Here is a 13786-nt window from a genome sequence, read left to right as displayed (position 1 = left end):
TCAATAACGTGCTTTAACCACTAGGTGTCCCTATCTACCAATTGGATCAAATATATAAGTCAGCCGAATTAGTGTTGATACTGAAAGGAGACGTATTGTGTGAAAATAAATGGAATATGTTGTTTAATTGCTGATATATTTATATTTATTTTATTCTGCTGAGAAAGTTGAAGATCACGTGACATACACGCCAGAAAAAACGTCATTTCTGGATATTTGTCCACTGGTTTGCCTGTTAACCGTAGGTGTCACGTTTGAAGGGACGAAACGGAACGTCATCGCTCGAACGGCCAATCATATCGCGCATTGAGGAACCCAAAGCCTCCTAACAGAGATGCCTCGATCCTTTCGAAAATTCGCACGGAGGCAACAGTCAAGGTGAACATCTGTGAGTTTCTCCAAAGCGGTTACCATCGGTAAACAGCAAGTAAGTACTGCCCATAATGTGGATTAGTGGTGGATATTATGTGCTTTCGATTGTGAACGCCAGTGGAGTAGTGTCGTGTTGGTTTGTACATGGTAGCGAATAGATAGCTAGCGTTAGCTAGTAACATTAGCTTGATAGCAGCCATGTCCACCTTCAAGCAGGTGGCCTTAACGTTAGCCTAGCTAGTGCTAGCCAGCGCCGTATATGGCTATGGTAGATGGCTCTGGTGCTAGCCAGCCAACTGTTGCTGACTGTTCCATTTGTTGGCAGAAGGCGTATGCTGTATTCGAATGAAAGAGCGAACAATGAATACTTTAACCGGTAAGACTGGTATAAGCTAGTTAGCTTAGCATTGCTGCTAAGTTTGAATTCTGACGCCATGGTCTAACTAACTTACTAGTAGGTTAGCTGATGTTAGCTAGCTAATGAATGTTTCTTGTGCTAGGTGCTTGGTGGTTTCATGACATTGTCTAATCAAATTAGACCTAATCTAAATCGGTGTCAAAGTTGGTAACGTTAGTTGCTCTTACAATGTTCTTAATGAATTCGTCACAGACCCTATTGCACATTGGTGTCACCACGTGTCATCACTAGGGCTGCAACACACGACTAATTTGATAATCGATGAATCTATCGATTCATCGATTATTCGGATCGTTAAGGTTTTAACTGTACTACTCAGGGTTCGTACGGGTGCTTGAAATCCTTGAAAATGCTTGACATTTGACGTGGTGTTTTCAAGGTTAGGAAAGTGCTTGAATTTTGGAAATGGTGCTTGAAATTGAGATAAAGTGCTTGAAAATGTAAATGCTTTACTTTTACAATAAATTGCTGTCTGACTGAATAGTTCGCTTTTTAGATTAAAAGAAAAGAATTGCTTCGCTTCTACATAAAACAGCTCCGCTGCACCTTCCCGCGCTATGCGCGCGACCTGCAAGTGTTTGTGTTACGTGTGACCTGGGCATTCTGATGAGAGTGATAGATGACTGTGTGCCAGGAGGTTGCAGTTTCAACGAGCGTTGGCTAGTAGAAGACAAATACAAGCCATGGCTAAGACGAGGGTCAAGCCCACGAGTAGCCTCCTGCAAAGTTTGCAAAAATAACGATGCGAGAGTCTGCGCTGACGAGCCACATGAAAGGTACGCCGTAGTAGAGCATTTTAGATTAGGCTAACGTTGCATGTTACGTTTGTTTAAGCTAACGTTAGCTAGCTGAATAGCGATCTCGATTGAGGGATAATAATAATTGCAGGGGACAATCATTTCAGAGGAGCGTATCTATGTTAATATGTGCGTTACAGACGCCACCCTGTGGCGAGCAAAGTTTCAATCACTCAATACTTTCATCAACACTACTCTGGATGATAAAGGATTACCAAACTCTCTTGCCTCTTCACAATGTTTACAGATTCGCAATGTTTATAGGTTTGAAATGTTTATAGGTTATTGCAATGCGTAATGTTATTTCTCTGAAAACACAATTTTTTAAATCTTATTTTACTTCTATACTATTCTAGCCTAAATTAACTTCTACTTTTACCTGCATTTTGTACACTGTCCTGTTTTGCACTTGTCCTGTCTTGTCCCTGCACCCTGTCCAATGTTGTCTTTATGTTAGTACCTACCAGCAACACATTTCTAGTATGTTGTAAAACTACATGGCGAATAAACAGATCTTGCTCTAGGCCTACTGATTGCCTGCCTGGTGTTGACCGACGCGACGAGGTGTATTGCCTAAATCCAATCCACGGATTGCTTCCTAGTTGGAGGTAGGCCTAGTATGCAACACAGACCGTAGTTTATAGACTGTGCATAACTGCAGTCCCCAGCTCCAGTGCTTCCCTCCATGAAGTACTGAAGCTCAGACATTTGTTACCTGTGCAGCACACCTGAGATTAATCACTTCATCCAATACTGTTTGACAGTACATTTATGTGAGCTTACCTCTCTTGCTTCCCTGTGGTGGTTTTTTACTGCCTCTATTCCAGATTTGACATCCTCGTGATCCTGGTGTGCGTGCGCCATCCTCGAGGAAATTGCTAGTGACTGTTCGAGTGTTGTTGCAGCTAAGGTAGTTAACATTTCGATATGATTGTGACTGCTGTCTCGTCTAAATGGGATGCTCGACTACCTGACCTTGAACACCTTTACAACATGCTCATGTTCATAATCTGCATGCAAACTGAAAAATTCCTTTTGTTGGTTGCCTTTGTAATTTCTCCTTTCTCTGGTCTCCTTTTTTCTAGGTCATCAGAGAGGACAGACCATCCTGCATTTCTGTCAGAAACTGGACAACCCGAAGATCAGGGAATTTCTGGCCAGCTATGATCCAGAGGGTTCGGAGAAGGCTGCCTGCATCCTCCAGCTCCTTATGGTCTACTTTAAGGAGCCTACGGAGAAACTGATGCTCGAAGTTGATGTAAGTTTTTTAAAATGTATTTAAATATTTAAAATGCTAAACGAGTGATTACATTAGGGGCAACTGAAGCTCAGTTGGTAGAGCTGGTCGTTCATCGACTGTAGGGTTGGTGGTTCGAATCCTGGCTCTGACTGTCCGCATGTCGGAAGTGTCCTTGAGCAAGACACTTAACCCCCAAGTTGCTCCAAATGGGCCGAGCTGATCTGTGTTGAGCTGTAGTGCGCGGATTAGCTGTTGCCTTAGCATCACCCAGGCGGGGGCTACACATTGGTTTGCGGACGTCCATTTGTAAGCGCTTTGGGTGTCTTGAAAAGCGCTATATAAATGCAAGTAATTATTATTATTAGACCATTTATTATGTTCTGATTTACCTCTGACCAATGAACGATCTTCATCCTTGCATAATGTTAAATCTATGCTATTGTGTGTTACTTTGTTACAGACCTGTGCCACTGCTGCTGATGTAGTGAATACTGCAGCACTCCCAAGCACCCCCTGCTTGATCATTCAAGGTAATGTAATGTTCAGGGATGGGATTGTTCCTGTTTATACAGGATTTCCTGCTTTTCTGACCTGAATGGCTAGACTTCACTGCTGCTTTTATTCTAGTTATATAATTTTTCTTAGGACATCCCTGTTCTGCTCCACCATCGATGAGGTATAGGATACTGAATAGTTACTCTAAAGAGCTTAAGTGTTCCTTTGCATCAAGGGGAGAATCTGACTGAAGGCCTTCCATCTCTCCTGCACTCCATTCAAGTCCAGTCTGTGAAACGACACTTACGATACTCTGACGCCATATGTTTCAGCGATTCGCGTTAGTTAAAATCTATAGCCTGTTTCAATGATTCAGGGGTCTGACGAGTTGACATGTTCTCGTTCTAGCTGGGCTCGTAACCATCTACCCATAGAGGAATGAGGTTAAACCGTCTATCCATAAAGGCAGAGGGAGGAGGGCTAGGGAGTTGCTTTGTCGTTCAGCCAGATTCTCCTATCTGCACAAACACCTTTGATGCTTTTACAGTGACTGTTAAGTAGCCTACCTCACTGATGGTGGAGTAGAAAAGTGCTGTCCACCTGGAGGGTTCTGTGTCATGTCCTTGCATGCTCTGCACTGTATATTTTCCTGCTTTTTGGTCCTTGGCAATCATGAATGTTACTCGGATCTGGTATTGACATCTCCAGCTCAAGTATTATTTTTGATTGATTCTGGGAATGTACCTATCCACAATAACGCATGACGGGGTATCTGTTCATTTCAGGTGACACAATGAAGCCTTCTGGGTGGATGCTATCGAGGGACAAGTGGTAATGGGCCCACACCCATTTTTTTTGCATGGGCTAGCTGCTTTATTCAGCAGCTACTATGTCTTCAACCTCAAATATCCCGTTAGATCATGCACACTGGAGTTCATCCAAAGGTATTGTAACACTCAAACACATGATCAATGTCATCAGTAAGACTTGTCATGCAAATTTGTGTTTCACTATCTTGCTATTAAGTCCATGCCTTTCTACAGAGGCTATAAAGTAGATTAAATGCTTTGAGTATGAAGCCTGGAACCAAATATGCGAATTGGGACCACACCATCACTTGATATTGCTGGGCTAGCTTGTTAAAAAATTGACATAATGGTTTAATTCACAATATAGTATGGCTTCAAAATTCAGATAAGTAAGTAAACCTTATGTTAGAGGTACCTGAGGCACTCTGCTAGGCTACAAATAATGTTATTGTGAGAGGATGATCCAACAGGTTTGTACTAGTAACAGTCGGTGTGGGAAAAGACACAGGTGAACACCTTGATAAATGCTGCCTGCAATACATGAGTGTATTTAAAACTGAAACTTATCTTTGCTTATTAACAGATGCTTCTTGGGCATCAACCCGGAGAAAGGCTCCAAGGCAAAGAAGCGAAGCTCCATTAACCCTCACGTGAGCACCCTTCACCGGAAGCTGATAGACTTGGAATGGTCTGCATAGACTGCATGGTGTGCGGGGACAAGTTTAGTGGGAAGCATTACGGTCAGTTCACCTGCGAGGGATTATTTGTTTAAAGGATCCGTTAAGGGTTCATCTGTTTTTTATGGATAGTTGAGGTGAACTAGTTCATGTTCCTGTTTGTTTACTCTGTTGTTTATTTTGTCAATAAATATGCCAGTGGGCTTCCATTGATTTTACCTCATTTGTGCGTTTGGTGTGTTGTTTTTAATTGTACAATAACATTACGTGCATTTTTATAGTGCAGCTCCAGTACTTCCAGGAGGAAGCTCACACTTTGGTTTCCTGTTAAACTTGGACAGGAAACCATTGTATGAGCTTCCTCCAGGAAGTACTGGAGCTGGGAATTACAGTTATGCAAGTGTATCATTGTAAATTACTGGCTACTCCTGCAGTACTTTCACAGTACACATTGTACATTCACAGTAAATTACTGGCTACTCCTGCAGTACTTTCACAGTACACATTGTAAATTCACAGTAAATTACTGGCTACTCCTGCAGTACTTTCACAGTACACATTGTAAATTCACAGTAAATTACTGGCTACTCCTGCAGTACTTTCACAGTACACATTGTAAATTCACAGTAAATTACTGGCTACTCCTGCAGTACTTTCACAATAGAAATGTAAAAGTACAGGCCCTTGTTGTAATTAATGTACAACAAAATAATGTAATTCCCCAGTAACATACTGTAATATCACAGTAATTGAAGCTGTGAAGTTACAGTATACAGTTGTACCTTTACAACAATGCATTGTAATATCATGGATGTGAAATTACAATACATTGCTGTGAAGACATTCACAGTAAATTGCTGTGAACCTTACTGTGAAAGTCATGCAACAAGTTGCCAGGTAATTATTGTGAATTCACGGTGGATATTTTTACAGTGTATGTAAACAACCAGATCCTTACATGCACTGACTTTTGGACTGTGGGACGACCACAGGATGTTGAAGGGATGGTAAGTATGGAAATAATGCATAGACAAAGTGTTGTTATTTTATCAGTACAAATGTAGGCAATGTTGCCATTTTCCTCTTCTTTTACAGATCCTAAACAGCTGCCTCAAGGTCATAGAGAAGCTGGCCAATGACCAGGTAGTGAAGTTGCATACCTTTTCCAATATAAATGTATCCCCTTCTGTTTATAATCTTTTCTGGACTGAAATAACAACTGTCTTAGGCCTACAGGGCATCAAAGTGTTCTCGGCAAACAGCTATGTCGTTCACACTTGGTTTATACCTATGTTGCAGAATCCTGAACAGCATCTCCCGGTACTTATGCGTATTATCATTATTATATTTGCTGGAATCATATGAGAATCACTGAATGTAAACTATTCATTTTACCATCTCTCACAAGGATAAAGCAGACGATTTCCGGTGGATTCTGGTTCCTGTGTGGCGCCCAGGGCATTGGACAATATGTGTCAGTGATGTTATGGTTTAGGTGTTTTGCTTTCTCCTCCTCCCCTCTGTCTTCTCTCTCTCTCTCCTGTGCAGTGTGGTGATCGTTAGAAGGCTCAGCTGGTTCACAATGAGGAGCACCTGTACTGATCTAATCAACTCCTCCATAAAACGATAGTTACGGCTGTAACTACGGTTCTATGAGTCCCGGATGACCGCCAGAGGGCGGTGCTTTAAGCACTGGATATGTCCATCGCGCGCATGTGCAGCTCGAGTACCAATAACAACAAAGTCACCTGTGACCCACGTGACACCGGCTATATCAGCCGGTGTCGTCAGAGGATCTGTTCCCAGAATCTTCTCGCGAGCACACAAGAATTCTGAGTGACAGGGAACTCTGGCGTTCATCCGGGACTCACATACCTCATTCACACCAACGCAACTCCGGTTCAAGCTCCGTGCTAGAGCTTTTCAGGTTCAGAACCAGTTCTTTGGTTTAGCTCTGGCTCTCTTCACACCGCCCATAGTCCGACTGGTAATGCGTTGTTGCGTCATCGTTTGCGTCATGACGTAACCGTTTGCGTGCCTGCTTCATAAAGCCAAACCGTGTGGATGAAATCAGTTGCATTAATTTCTTATGGCTCTATCTGCAGCTTTTCCGGAGTCATTTCTGTGGTTTAGTTATATTCTTATAAAAAAGTGTACTCGTGTCAATAAAGGTTTTTTTAAAACACAACTGCTTCCGAGGTCGGTCTTATTTCTTAAGGTGGACTGAACCATGAGTGTGGAGTAACGTTGTATCTTTCATTTAAATGAACTGTAACCTTCACCCAGGTATGTAACAGCTGTTCTCAAATGAACACGTGAAGTAAAGTTTAATATTTATAGTTTTATAATGAGTTATAATGAGAGGTGATCAACGTGAATGCTCAGGTTCCACCTTAACACGCAGACACGTTGCTTCACCATGAGCAGAAACCTTTATATATACAGTCTATGGCAGAAACACTGAAACTCTTGTTAAGTTTCTCCATCGTTGTGTACAAACTGGATGAAACGCGGAGTTTTTGTTGTTGTTCAGGAGTTGATCTGTCTCTGCCCCCGCCTCGACGTAAGCGTGACGTATGTGGTGCTTTGCTCTGGCCGGACAATTTTTTGGTGCTTGAAACGAACCGGATTCCGGAGCTAAGAGGCTGCTCCGCTGCGGTGTGAAGAGGAAAACCCGGTGCTGAATGAGGTAATAGAACCGTAGTTACAGCCGTAACAATCGTTCTATTTCGTCCCTACTGACCGCCTGTGCCACTTGGCGTCCAAGTGAAGGCTGTTCAGCCACATCTGCATGGGGTGCAACGACAGCGGGCCTAAGGGCCCAGCGGCCGAGGCAGCTGCCAGTCTGCCCAAGGGCCGGAGGAACTGAATATAAGGCACCATCTTGCCCGGCCCACGTGGAAGTAGGCATCCCTCAAGTCCACGGTTGAGAACCACTCCACCTGTGCATATGCAGTGGTCAGCATATAGAATGGCAGCACCTTCGGGAATCTGTTGATTCCTCTGAGGTCCAAGATCGGGCGAAATCCGCCGACTTTCTTGCTCACGAGAAAGTACGCCGAGTAGAACCCCCTGGGCTAAGCAGAGGGTCTTACTGGCTTGATTGCGTCCTTGAACAGAAGGACGGACAACTCTTGGGCCAGAGCTAGGGCCCCTGCCGGATCGCTGACGACTGTCAATTAGACCCAGCCAAAGGCTAGGGGCCGGAGCTGTGGTCCGTACCCCTGGGTTAAGGTGAAAACCACCCAAGGGACGGAAGTACAGACCGCCCAGTAACTGAGCTGCTGCTGGGAAAGCAGCCGACGACCGCCCCCGGGATTTCAGGGCCCAGCCCCCCGGCCCCTGGAGCCTCTTGGGGGGCGCCGGTAAGGCTCTGGGGCACGAGGCCGCCTGGAAGGCGGGCGACCTGGGGCACGAAAGTCATTGGGAGGCGGTTGAGTGGGCCGCTAAGACCTCTGCAGACCACCCCTGTAATCCGGCGGCTGAGTGCGGCTGCTAGAGCGGCCTCTGGGCCTGCTGGGAGTGGGCACAGGTCTGCGAAGACCCGAGAGCTGCTGCCTGGTCTGCCTAGCTTGGGTGGCACGCTCCAGTGCCTCCAGGGCAGCTGACCTAAACAGCTCCCCTGGCTCGACTGGTACGCTACGGAGGACTCTCCTACATGCCTCCGTTAGTGGTGACTGGGCCAGCGAAACCTGGCGACGAGTCTGTACCAGCAACAAGGCGTCCTCATACAGAGGTGCGTCAACCGAAGTAGGTGCGTCAGCCGAAGGAGGTGCGCCAACCGAAGGAGGGGCGTCAACCGAAGGGAGGGGGGGGGGGGGGACAGGCGGCCCGCTAGCAGCCCCTACACCGGGCCCAGGCTGAAGGGCCAAGAGGCGACTTCATCATGCCCCTATCGGCAGCTAGCCGATCCACTTTAGAGGACAGCCTGTTTCTAGTCCTTCTATTGGGGGGAGCACACATAGCCATCCCCCTCAAGGGGACCCTCAAGTCGCCGGGAACGGCCGAATTGATCTGGAGGAGGATGTGACAAGGAGAGGTGTCTGTTGGCTGCTGCCAGATGTTCCACCTCAGTGATTCTAGCCACTCTGAGCGCCCGAGGCATGCAGCTACAGCTCATGCAGGCGTTTACCGTGAGAACCTCCCTCAGATGCTCACATTTCATCCCCACTGACCGCCAGAGGCGGCCGAGGCAGGAGGGGCAGCGGTCGTGGCCGTCCTCAGGCTCAAAAGAAGCCATACAGGCGCTACATGAATGAGCCATTCTGTAGGTAGCCAGATGCAGCGTAGCCGGGAGCGGGTGCGGGAACACAGCCTTCACCAGCTACCTGCTTAATGGAAAGAGTAGAGCGTTGCTGCTACTCGCCGAACAGAAAGAGGGATGTAATTACACCCACGTTACCGGCAGAGGGAGCGGGAGCGAGAGCACTGCCTTCACCTGGCTGGATTAATAAACACGGCAGTTCAGCGTCTCCCAGGAGCGGGGGCGAGAACACTGCCGGCTGAGTTAGAGACGAATGCCAGATGCAGCATAACCGGGAGCGGGTGCGGGAACAGAGCCTTCACCAGCTACCTGCTTAACGGAGAAACAAGGCAGTTCCGCGTCTACCAGGAGCGGGGGCGAGAACACTGCCTTCACTGGTTGAGTTAGAGACGAATGCCAGATGCAGCGTAACCGGGAGCGGGTGCGGGAACACAGCCTTCACCAGCTACCTGCTTAACAGAAAAACAAGGCAGTTCAGCGTCTACCAGGAGCGGGGGCGAAAACACTGCCTTCACTGGTTGAGTTAGAGACGAATGCCAGATGCAGCGTAACCGGGAGCGGGTGCGGGAACACAGCCTTCACCGGCTACCTGCTTAACGGAAAAACGAGACAGTTCAGCGTCTACCAGGAGCAGGGGCGAGAACACTGCCTTCACTGGTTGAGTTAGAGACGAACGCCAGATGCAGCGTAACCGGGAGCGGGTGCGGGAACACAGCCTTCACCGGCTACCTGCTTAACGGAAAAGCGAGGCAGTTCAGCATCTACCAGGAGCGGGGGCGAGAACACAGCCTTCACCAGCTACCTGCTGAACGGGAAGAGTAGAGCGGTGCTACTACTCACCGAACAGAAAAAGGGATGTAGCTACATCCGCATTACCGGTAGAGGGAGCGGGAGTGAGAGCACTGCCTTCACCTAGCTGGGTAAAATAAAGAAGCTTAACAGTACACGTAAGACGTTAGCCGAGCGGCTGCTGCTAACGATCAAGCGAGATCAAGTCAAATAACACACATGTTTAAGACCAGATAACTAGCTTCTAAAGAAGAGAACAGCACAGAGCCGTAGTTACAGCAGTAACCATGGCCAGTACTTGCACGGCTTGGAACCGTAGTTACAGTAGTAACTATGGCCAGTACTTACATGGCTTAGAACCGTAGTTACAGTAGTAACTATGACCAGTACTTACACAGCATAGAGCCGTAGTTACGGTATTGACTATGGCCAGTACTTGCACGGCTTGGAACCGTAGTTACAGTAGTAACTATGGCCAGTACTTACGGCTTAAAACCGTAGTTACAGTAGTAACTGTGGCCGGTGCCTAAAAGTGTCAGCCAAACGGCTGCCCACTAGATAATATAATATTGGGAGGATGAAATCCTAGGAGCAGTAAATACAACGATATAGCGCTACTGCAACCATTCCATGCGTTTACCGAGAGCGGGAGCGAGAGCACTGCCCTCACCGGCTGAGTTAAATAATGAAGCTTAACAGTACATGCAAGGTGTTAGCCAAGCAGCTGCTGCTAACAATCAAGCAACCAAGTCAGAACACAATGTTAAGACCAGATAATTAGCTTCTAAGAAAGAGAACAGCCCGCATAGAACCGTAGGCCATGGTTACAGTAGTAACCGCACATGCAGAGCACACAGCACCCGCAGTGAAGATGTTCTCTGCATATCATCCTAGTGCTAGGAGTCTAGTACTAGGAGCAGTAATACAACGATCTAGCGCTACTGCAATCAAACCCTATGTTACCGGGAGCGGGAGCACTGCCCTCTCCGGCTGAGTTAATAGTTAAGCTTAACAGCAAGGTGTTAGCCAAGCGGCTGCTGCTAACAATCAAGCGACCAAGTCAGAACACAAATGTTAAGACCAGATAATAGCTTCTAAGAAATAGAAAGTACTTACCTTACTCTCTGCATCTAAACGAAAAACGGGTGTAAAATATGACACTCTGGGCTTTCCATACTAAATTGAATGAGGGACCCAGCCAAAGCTGGGACTCAAATGCTAATGATAGCTCGGGCACAACGCCACAAGCAGAACTTTCAAAAGAGCATAAGGGCAACTTTATGGGAGAGGAAGCGGGAACACTGTCGTCACCAGAAAGTCTAAGCCAAACAAAAAATAAGACAGCAATCAGGACAACTTGGCTGGGAGAGGGTGCGGGGACACAGCCATCACCAGTAACAAGCTGACACAAACCTGTCCACAGCCGGCCACAGCTCCTGGAGGACGCGTTAACGACCCGTAGCTCCGACTGTCAGTCACGAAGCTGCACGCGGCCAGCTGCTTGCAGAGCAATCCCTCAGATCAAACGTTCAAACCTGAACGCTGTAGGCTACAAAAATGTAGCCACGGTACCCTCGCGCAGCGAGAAGATGAAAGGAACAGATCCTCTGACGACACCGGCAGATAATTCCGTCTCACTCTGTAGAGCTGAACGTCGTAGTATCCTAGCTTAGTGTGATTTTCTCTTGCTGTTTTTGTTGAAGAGTAACCTTGTTTTTTCCTCTGTTTTTCCAGTGTCTGCTCGAGCCAGCCAGAGTCCTGCCGCCGCCACCGGCGTGAACTAGATCCACCTTCATTTTGTGGATTGTTTTTTAGTTGCTCCTTTTTTCCTTTATTAAACTTTGTTAAAAGACTGAATCCATCTGGTCTCTGCCATTGTAGGTCCTGAACTTTTGTCCCAGCCCTAACAAGTGATATGAATTTACTTATCTGTATTTCAAGCTAAACACAAAATATTACTAATTTCATCAATAAAGTATAACATCTTCTTATACTGTTACTGTAATTTCAAAATTAAGATAAGTATTTCAGCTCAAATTTTGTAATTGTGTGTTCTATTTGCTGTGGTAACTATTTTGTAGATAATGAAGCCACAAGAAAGGGAGATCTTTTTTTTAGATTCCCTAAATGGCACTGGCTTCCGTGATGAAAGCCAAATGGAAACATTGAGGTTTTTAAGCACAGAAATGATGTTCAGTTTTAAGGTTCTGTTCTTATATTTGTATTATTTTTGTCTATGGCTGTGTTCAGTTTTACATTTAAAAGATGACCTCAAGCATAAATTAACATGTTATTGAACAAAAGATTGGACTGAAACTGAGCATAAGACATTTAAAATGGGAATGTTCTGTTACCACCCATTTATAAGCTTTCTTTTCTGTTTGTTTCCTTAAAATGAAGCTCTTGGCCAACCTGTTCGGCATTATTCCACTGTTGGTGGTTCTGCAGTGTTCAACAGTTGGTGGTTCCACCAGTTTGACAATATTCAACCAGTTATATGTTCCAGTTTTCAATTTTCTTGAATGTCCTTGTCTAAACAGCTGTGTGTTATCCCCCATTAGACAAGTTGCTCTGCTTGTGTCACCTGGACCCTGGAGAAAATTCTGTGAAAACGACATTCAAGGTAGTAATTATGATGCACACTAATTGAGTTTGATTCCTGGATTCCTACACTGTGTGTGTGTATATGTGTATATAATGTATATAATCTCACCTTCTTCATGAAATAGGTTATACCAAGACAACGGGCCTCCAACAACTGTGGGGTGTTTTTGCTCATGGTATGGCTCATCTGATGAATTTATCAATCTTTTCTTTACAGTTTTGCAATTAGTGTGTAATGTTATTTGTACTCTTGAACAGTATGCCCTCTACTTTGTGATGGAGTCAGCTTTTGATTTCAGTGAGGTAGGCCACAGAGATACACTTTTGATCAGTCCTTGTGGTGTTCCCTTTTCATTTTAATATGCATCTTTTTTTGCACAGTTGGACATGGAGCATTTAAGGAGATGGTGGTGCATGCTACTCATTGACAACTTCCCCGTGGCGTACGTATTCTTACCGTGACAAATCTTTTGCATGTGTCATCTTGAATCTTTTATTGTATTGTTTTTATGTCTTATGAGGGCAAAAAAAAAAAAAAAAAAAATGAAATTAAACAATAAACCAGTTATGTTTGTTAACAATTCCCATACCACTTGTTGTCACTGATAGATTTGAAGGCAGAAGATCAACCAAAAGACGACTGGAGAGGGAAGACTGCGAAGACAGTCCCAGGGTAAGTAATCATGATGACCCACCCAAAAGAAGTAAAGTCGTAAAGGAAATGGCATTCTGCAGCGACTTTGGATGGGTATGTAGACTGTAATTTACTACTTAAAATCTCCATGGATGTGCTCCACAGCCATACAGTTTGTTGCTTCCACCTCTTATTCAAGGGGGCAATGTGTCATGATGTGTGCATCTGGACCGGGTGACGACATTACCTATTGACGCAGCAACCACTGTAAGTTATATTCTTGTTTAATTAGACTTCTCTGTTTCATTTATTCTACTCTGTATAATTGTTCTGTAGTTATTGTAGCTAAAACGGCGCTTTTGAGAGATTTTAAATCTCAGATCTGCTCAAGCGAAACCTGTTATACAGGTCTCAGTAGGGGCACTCAAGCCTGCATTACAATATAGGCAGGGCCAGTCTACTGATTGCGCGAAGTACAACAGCGTGACTCATTCATCTTTCAGCTAAAAAAGCATTTAAATACCGCATATAGGCAGGGCCAGTCTACTGTCGCCCATCAGCTGTAGAGAGTTAACTAATTAGAGGGAAGTGGCCCCACAGCTGTGAGAACTCAGCAATCAGGCGTCCATTTTAGGTAGCTCTTTCCTGGAGCGTCAGCTTAAGCGTCAGACAGCCGAAGACTGACAA

The 13786-nt window shown here is 45.4% G+C and overlaps 2 long non-coding RNA genes across 3 annotated transcripts; both read left to right on the top strand.

The window, feature by feature from the left end:
* Positions 1-221: 221 nt before the first annotated feature.
* LOC117550407 lies at positions 222-5031 on the top strand. Of its 2 annotated transcripts, none has more exons than XR_004569633.1 (6): positions 222-427; positions 2112-2195; positions 2415-2497; positions 2673-2845; positions 3288-3357; positions 4715-5031. It is a non-coding gene; the product is annotated as an uncharacterized LOC117550407 (long non-coding RNA). The 2 variants fall into 2 exon arrangements; XR_004569632.1 differs by lacking the exon at positions 4715-5031 and adding an exon at positions 4108-4222.
* Positions 5032-5744: 713 nt separating this feature from the next.
* LOC117550408 lies at positions 5745-6119 on the top strand. The gene is made up of 3 exons (XR_004569634.1): positions 5745-5815; positions 5904-5951; positions 6045-6119. It is a non-coding gene; the product is annotated as an uncharacterized LOC117550408 (long non-coding RNA).
* The last annotated feature ends 7667 nt before the right edge of the window (positions 6120-13786 follow it).

The sequence above is a fragment of the Gymnodraco acuticeps genome, unplaced genomic scaffold, assembly GCF_902827175.1.
Source record: "Gymnodraco acuticeps unplaced genomic scaffold, fGymAcu1.1, whole genome shotgun sequence".
In the NCBI taxonomy this organism is placed as follows: Eukaryota; Metazoa; Chordata; class Actinopteri; order Perciformes; family Bathydraconidae; genus Gymnodraco; species Gymnodraco acuticeps.
The sequence above is the reverse complement of the archived record's forward strand: the minus strand, read 5'-3'. Positions and strand labels throughout refer to the sequence as shown.